Below are 9,152 nucleotides of genomic sequence, written 5' to 3'. Positions count from 1 at the left end.
AGTGTCACCGCACTAAAAAAACTATTCTAAAACTATAACTCTTAATAAAGTTTAGTGAAAAAAAAACGAACTAATAATTCTTAAAACAAAAATAACAAGTTCTATTTTAAGTGTAAATTATTATACACCGTCAAATTAATAATAAGTTGGGGTAGGTAACTAAACGTATCCCAAGAAAAATTTAATCAGTATTAATAAAATTTGCTAACTATACTGGTCTAATACATAAAATTGCATTAGTTAAATAAAAATTACTAAATAAAATTATTCCAGTATAGATTAATTAAGTTAAGGTAAATATTTACAAAAGTATGAGTCTCAAAATGTTATGCTACTAATAATCATTGAAAACAAAATAAATGAATAAATATAATCGTTTAAACATGAAATAATACCATAATCTAAGATCCTATATAGATTTGAAGAAGAAAAAGAAACAAAATTTAATTTCTTGATATTATGTCTTCCTAAATATACTACGAAAACACTCTGTTATTGAGATCTAAAACGAGTGGAAATAAAGAATACGATGCTCAATTATACCAAGAAAATTGTTTTGGACGCCAGTATATTTTTGATAAAAAATATACAAAAACTAGTGTATGTGGTTGAAATAGATAGAACAAACACAAATATAAATAGAAGATAAACTGCCATAGTTTTTCTGTTAAAATGGAAACGATGATTACGCACAAATTAGAAAACTGCATAATGCATGAACCATGCGGAAAAAATACGACCAAAGGGTGCATAGTTTTATTAAAAGCTAGCAAAAATTACTCCAAAACGCCATAAATTTACACTAGAGTCTCATGAAGAGTAATGCATAAAATTACTTTAGTTTCAGAAGAGGGAAAGTGTCTTGACACTAAAATAAGTTAACTTAACCTATACTATAGGAAAAGCAACTCAACCGAGATAGTTATAGAATAACTACTGGTTAATAAACAATCAACAAAATCAACAAAAAATAGAATATCCAGAATGTATTATAAATCAATATCATCCTAGAGAATAAAATAAAGAATAATCAACCACAAAAATGAACATCTCTTACATTACCAAAATGACACCACGTGTAATCCCTTACAAACACTAGGCAACAAGGCAAGGATAACAGATAGATAAAAAGGTGTAATAAATTGATTTTAATTTTTTTTTTCTTCTAACAAAAGATAATCCACTATAATGTAGTGTACAAAAGATCATAGACAAAGTAAAGCAACAAAACAATGATTATTTTGAGGACTCATCTTCAGAAAGGTCAGTAACATCTAACTTGATGTCTCTAATATGGAAATCTCCTAGGATGTTGCCATCCAGATCTTTCAAGGAATAAACTAAGGGTGAAATTACCTTATGGACAACACAGGGTATAAATTTAGGTGCTAGTTTAGCTGAAAAGTTGTCGACAGCCTTGGAAAGTACAAAATTTCTCTTCCAGACCTTATCCCCTACATTGAAATGTAGTGTGCGTTTACGCAAGTTGTAACGCTTAGAGTTAATTGCATGCGAGTGACGCAACCTCTTTTGCACTTCAGAAAACAAAGGTGATAGCTCCTCAGGAGGTTTGGGAGAAAACAAATGACAGTTAATGTTAATGTCATTATCTGCTCTGTCTTCTATTTTTCCGAAGAAAGAACCGTTTGTAGAAATGTTCCTAGCAAAGGTTAGGAATGACGGAGAAAATTTCGTGACTTCGTGTTTGGCAAGTCGAATTGCCTGTGCAATTTTATAAATTTCCTTATCCCAATCTTTGTGATTGTCGTGTACATAAGAACGAATGGCTGTAGTTATGGTTTTATTTACCCTTTCTGTTGGATTAATCTGTGGAAAATACCTTGCGTTATACCAAATTTTTTTTACTCCATACCTGGACATAAGATCTTTAAATTCCTTAGAAATAAATTGTGAGCCATTGTCGCATGCAAATATCTGAGGCACTCCAAATAACAAAAAAATTTGGTTTTCTATAAACCTAACAATTCCCTTAGATGTTGCACTTGACATTGTATGAACAAACACAAATTTTGTAAACCAATCTTTGACGACTAAAAGATAACGGTTCCCGTTTTTAGACCGAGGGTAGGGACCTAATAAATCAGCGGAAAGAAACTGAAATGGATAATTAATATCTCTATAATTGCCCATTTTACCAGCTGGAGGTAGATTTGATGACTTGCAGGATGCACAAATTTTGCACTTGGAGATATATTTCACCACCGAAGATCTCATTCTTGGCCAATAGTAAATTTCAGATATTCTCCCTAGTGTTTTAGACACCCCGAAGTGACCAGCTGTAGGTTCATCATGGTACATCTTAAGGACTTCTTGTCTATTCGGTGCAGGAACAAAAACCTTCCATTCGGTGGAAGATTCACCAAATTTAGTTTTCGGGAAAACGTGCTTATAAAGAACATTGTCCTGTACTCGAAAAGAAGGATACAATTCTGGATTTTCTGAACACTTTTTAATTAATGACTTATAAAAAACATCTGGCTTTAAATTAGACAAGTTTAAGACACAAACTTCCGGTATGTTATTGGGAATTCTAGATAGTGAATCTGCCACTACATTTAATGAACCACTGCGGTGTATAATCGAAAATTTATGACAAGATAATTTCATTATCCATCTAGCTAACCTAGGTGATGGATTTTTCATCGTAGTTAACCATTGTAAGGAAGCATGTTATAACATAGAACTCAGTACCTTCAATGTATCCTCGAAATTTTTCAATGGATAGTAAGATTGAAAGCATCTCTTTCTCAGTGGTACTGTACTTACGCTGACATTTATTTAGCGTTTTGCTGAAGTAAGCGACGGGATGTTCGAAACCATCGTCTTTTTGAAAAAGAACACTACCTACTCCATGATCGGAAGCATCGCAAGCTAAGTAGAATTTTTTAGAAAAGTCTGGACTGGCTAGTACAGGAGCACTAGTCAAAAGTTCTTTTATTTTGATGAACGCTTCGTCTGCCTCTTTGGTCCAAGTAATAGATTGTCTTTTTTTCTTTCCTTTCAACAAATCGGAGATGGGGCTACTAACAGTACTGAAATTACGGAGGAAACGACGATAATATCCTATCAACCCAATTAAACGACGTATCTGTGTCGTATTTTGCGGCACAGGATAGTCAAGAATTGACTGTACCTTATCTGGGTCGGTTCGTAAACCTTCTTTATCAACTATAAAACCAAGAAACTTCAATGAGGGTCTACAGAATTCACATTTATCAAAATTAACAGTAAGATTAGCGGATTTTAATTGTCTGAATAGGTCTTTGAGTACTCTTATATGAGTGTCGAAATCTGGGGTAACAACTATAATGTCATCAATATAATAAAATGCATATGGATCAAGTTTTGGTCCAATGACATAGTCCATCAAGCGACTCATAGCTTGTGCACTATTATTTAACCCGAACGGTAAGACATTAAAACAAAAAACTCCTCTGTTAGGAATTGAAAACGCAGTCTTTAATCTAGATTCTTCATCTAGAGGTATCTGATAAAATGCATGACGGAGATCAATAGATGAAATATACTTTGCATCGCGAACCTTAGAAATTACAGTATCAACAAGTGGCATAGGGTAACTATCTGGTATCGTAACAGAGTTTAATTTACGACCATCAAAACATGTGCGGTATGTACCGTCTTTTTTTTAACAAGCCACAGTGGGCTAAGCCAAGGAGTGGGAGTAGTTAAGGGTTGGATCACCTTTAAACGTAGCATCTCATCAACTCCTTCATTTAAAATTTTTTGCATGGCAGGAGACAAAGGATACTGCCTTTGTTTAACTGGTTTATTGCCTGCTGTATCAATGTGATGAGTGTAAAGATGAGTTCTACCAATAGAATCTACTGGACCTATTTCTTTAAATAATTTCATCACGGAATCGAGTTGAACTGATTGAGAAGGTGTTAGGCTGTGTTTGTCACTAATAGTGTTAACAACACATGTTGAAAACTCCATTGAATTGACAGAATTAAAGGTAAAATTGGAAAAATCTAAGTTAAGTTTAAAAATTCTTACAAAGTCCATACCTAAAATTATTTTTTGAGAAATAGAAGGTACTACTAAAAATTTCAATATATGTGTGATATTCTGCAAAGATACGGGTAAATCAACAGAACCGATAGTATTTTGAAGACTACCATCAGCTGTTGTTAAGCAAATAGAAACATCATAATTTAAAGTTAGCTTACACTTTTTTAATAAATACAATGATGATGAACCCAGGATAGAAACGTTGCTACCTGAATCCAAAAGTGCAGAAATAACCTCACCATCTATTGAAATAGATATATATGGACGATTATCAGAACCGTGCTTGTCCAACAATGGATTAGTAGTTAGTTTCTCAGAAGGCAAAATAGGAACTAAAGTTAAATTACTATCTGAAGTCAAATTATTACTCAGAGAAATGATAGACTCATCATCAGAATCGTCAACTTTTGAAGAATAAGTAGGTAATAAATTAGATACGTTTTTGTCTATATTACTGTTTGAATTAAATTTAGAAAAAGAGACAATTTTATTATCATTGTTATGCAATACTGTATTAGAAGACGAATGGGAATCACTATTATGCAAATTAATTTGTCGTCGGTCTATTGTCGTGACCTTTTTTGTAGAGATTTTCCTGGAATGTGCTTGTCTTTTGTTGTCGGCTTTTCTGTGTTCGACGTAGACGGGGCTGGTGGGTTGATGTTGACACCAGATTGCTCGTTTTTTGAAGAGCAACTACAATTCTTCTTATAGACATTTTTACTACCGCAACCATGGCAAAATACGGTACGTTCAGATCTACACTCCGGGAATGAATGTCCTTTAATACCACAATTCCAGCAAATCACTTGTAAAGAATTTGTCTCCTGAAATCTTTTATGAAACGTAGGATTTTGAGTCCTTATAGTAGACATAGATAAAGCTGACTCTATTTTTCTACAAAATTTTGTTAAATCTGCAATTGTGCTTACTTCGTGCAAGGCTAAGGCTTTAATGTAGTCTGGAAGAAGGCCTCTTTTGATTTCCGAAACCATTTCACATTCTTGTACTTTATTTGGAAGCCTGTGGAAAAGCGCTTCAAAATTTGAAATAAAAGTAGTAACGGGTTCCCTAAAACTTTGCTTGGTAGAACGTATTTGACCCCATAAATTACGTTCATAATCTTCAGGCAAATAGTTATTTTTAAGAGCTGTAACAAGTTCTGACCAATCGTGAAAAGATCTCTTAAGAAAATGATTGTGCCACCAAACAAACGCAGAGCCTTCAAAAAGGTCTCCAGCAGATAGAAATAACTCCTGGTCCGTACATCCTCTTGAGGATTTTAATGCTTCAATTTGCTCTAAAAACGGAATAATTTGTTCTCGACCGGAAAACTTTTTAATTCCCCATTTGTAAATCGGGACGGATTTAACAACAGTACCAAAGGATCTTGATGCAATAGGCGTAGAAGCGTTTTGGGGAAGCATTTCATCATTAGCGTCCTCTTGTAAGTCCACTTGAATTTTCTCAGCCAAAACTCCTTCTAAGTTGACGAGGTTGTTCCTAATTTCTCGCTTAATTTTAATTTCCTCATCCTTAGTAGCATTCAATTTGGAAATCCTACCAGACAAATGTGTCAATCTATCCGTTAACTGTTTATATGGTGACGAGTTCTTTGTGCCAGTGAAATTGTTTATAATTGTAGTCAATTCCTTTAAAGTTGTTGTTGCACCTCTGAAATCTTCTTCGAATGACAAGTCATTGGAGGCAGATGAAAAGCTACGATTAAAAACTTCCTGTGTTAAAAGTCCACGAAGAACTCTCCTTTTTTCTTCAACTGTATTTGGCACATCAACATCTCTTGTCTGAATTTCATAAGCCAGTTCATCCGACTTTAAATGATTTGGATTAAATGGAAGAGACATATTGATAAATAATTATTAAATACAAAGGGCAAAAATACTCGTCAAAAAAATGGACTAGACGCAGGTGCATATAGGAATACAAGATAATAGCAAAAGGTATTAAAAAAAATATATAGTTTTACTACTAGGCATGTAGTGCTAGCAGGTTAACTCACCCAAAAATTGGAATAGATCGAAAATATTGCAATGTAATGTATAATATATAAGAAGGTCTAACAATTATAGCAAAATATAAAATAAATCCTTAAATTGGAACTAGAAATGTATGTGAATTAAATTTGCAACAACATTTAAGAAGAGAGGAAATCACCTAAAAGATTGCCTTAGTTGACGCATAAAGCATATTACTTAACGCTTGTTTCAAAAAAAATTATTTAAATAAAATTATAGTGTTGAACTTATATGCAAACTTTTAGAACGCTCCTTGTATTATGAAAACTAACCATTACTATAAACTTATCATCTAGATTTAGATCGTTGTGAGTATAGTATTAAAAGTTTCTTATTTTATGTAGATATCAAAATAAGATTTATTTATATATATATATATATATATATATATATATATATATACATATATATATATATATATATATATATATATATATATATATATATATATATATATATATATATACATATATATACACATATATATATATATAATTAGAAAAAAAACTTCGCTTTTCAAATATCTAAAGTAAACGTTTAAATAAATGGTCAAACAAATACCTTGTTTTACACAAAATACACAAAAACTGATAAGCTGATAACTCAAATGAGTTCTCCTTTTTTTATTTAAATTACTTATTGATAGAAAAAAAAATGCAAAAAATTGAAATAGATTTTACGGAAACAAATTTAATAAAGAAAGTGTGAGAAAAATCCATTAATAAAACCCAAAATCAACAAATTAAATAGTTTACGTACGTTGGTCGCCAATTGTGTAACGGCTAGCTCACCCATTGCACATTGAAACCCCTCAGGGGTGATGTTCGGCATAAACTAACTTAATTTGAGAAATCGGGAATTATTAATAAAATAATTTCTTTAACACATATCTTTATTTATATTTTAATAATTCAAAATGTAATAACAATTAAATTGAGGTTCTAACAACAGGGAATTAAGCATCTACATACAAAATCTCAAGAAATAAAGAAACTTAGCTCTACTCTATGAGAAATCCTCCTGCTGTTTCCTTCTCAACTCGGACCATACAATGTCTGCAAAAACCATGCCGCTAAGCCGAAACCATGTGGATCCCTCTCCAATCCAAAGCCATGCGGACTTTCAAAATCGAGATGGATTTCTTATTCCAAAAAAAAAAAATTTCATTTTCGTATTCTTCAAGGTGGATTCTCTTGAATAAAAACCAAGATGGATTCTCTTGAATAAAAACCAAGGTGGATTCTCTTGAATAAAAACCAAGGTGGATTCTCTTGAATAAAAACCAAGGTGGATTCTCTTGAATAAAAACCAAGGTGGATTCTCTTGAATAAAAACCAAGGTGGATTCTCTTGAATAAAAACCAAGGTGGCTAGAAAAACAAAAGCCGCTATAAAACTCGTCATGGCACGAGTTTTGTCCAACAACAGAAGAATTCTGGCAAGCGGAAAGCTCTTCTCTCCGAGACCTGTATACCGATCCAGAATTCTCTGATGTTGTCAAAACTCACAAATTAATAATTGCAATTAATAGATAAATTATTAAATGAAAAATGAAAAAGACAAAGTTGTGCGATAAATACGATTTATATTGAATTATTATCATTACAGCAAAGGTAAAAAGAAAATAAAAATTGTAAGTAGTTTTTAAGTATTTGCGTACACAAAATTATACGAAAAACTAAAAGTGTTCTTGATTAAAGTATGAAAATATGTTGTTGTAAAAAGAGCAAAGTATTAACTTACCCAGACCGTTGGAAGTTTCTGACCACGAGGACTTATATTTTTAATAATAATACCTTCTCGCATGCTGGTTCATTTTAAAAAGAAATTAAATCGGGTCGGATTGATAGAAGTAAATTATTTAGGAGTGGGGTTTCTGTTTCTTGTACAATAAAGTAAGCGAAGGTAGGACTACGAGGGGACTTAAGAAATTAATCAGCGGATTTATTTGTAATAGGAAAATATTGAAATAAAATATAGGAATACAAACAAAGGAAAAAGAACTTATTATCAATAAAAATCAAATAGTATGCGCAGAAAATAGTGGAAAGTACTTTGAAATTAATTTATTTATTTATTTATTTATTAACGGGATACCACCCAATTCAATATATACACAAAGTATTACAAGTATTATCTAGTGATACAATAATTACAAAGATATAGCAAATATGTATGAAAATAATTGGCGATGCAGCCATATAGAAAAAAAAAACGAATATTAAAACTATATAAAGCACATAGCAAATACAAATTACATAAAATTACAAAATTTTTTTTAAACACATTCTACAGACATTTTCCGAAGCGCACAGCAACAAATCAAAGTCTATTCTATTTCCATTTAGAATGATTCTACTCAGTGGAGAATGCCTACCAAAATTAGAGCGATGAAATTTAATTGCAAAATTATGAGATGTTCTAGTAACTCTAGAGGGAACATTAAAGTCGATTAGAGACAGTAGATCATTGCAATTAATTTTTGAATTCAGTAGTTTATGAAGAAACAAAACATCAGCATATATCCGTCTGGAAGATAGCCTAGGAAGGTTTAATGTATTTCTAATTTCTGAGTAGGAATGGTCGCTTAAAGGTTTGTGTAATTTAAAACTTAAGTACCTAATGAATTTATTTTGGACTTTTTCAAGCTTGGCTATATGGACTTCATAAGTGGGTGACCAAACGACTGAGCAATACTCAAGAACAGATCTTACTAGGGAAATGTAAATCAGTCTGATGGAATTAATGTTATGCAAACATCTAGAGGTTCTAATAATGAAGCCTAACATTTTAAATGCCTGGTTATTCACATAATCAAAATGAGCGCCAAAATTTAGTTTGGAATCTAATTGAACACCTAGATCTCTTACAGTTGAGACAGCCTTCAGTGGTTCTTCAGCTAATTTGTAATTATAAGAGAGGTTGTTAATTCTTCTACAGAAACTAATAAAGTGACATTTTCCAACATTAATGCTCATTTGGTTCCAATTGCACCATGCCATAATTTTGTTAATATCAATTTGGAGTTTTTCACAATCTGAGACATCTTCGACAATTCTATAGA

The sequence above is a fragment of the Diabrotica undecimpunctata genome, chromosome 1 (genome assembly GCF_040954645.1).
Source record: "Diabrotica undecimpunctata isolate CICGRU chromosome 1, icDiaUnde3, whole genome shotgun sequence".
Classification (NCBI taxonomy): domain Eukaryota; kingdom Metazoa; phylum Arthropoda; class Insecta; order Coleoptera; family Chrysomelidae; genus Diabrotica; species Diabrotica undecimpunctata.
This window is presented reverse-complemented; position numbering follows the sequence as displayed.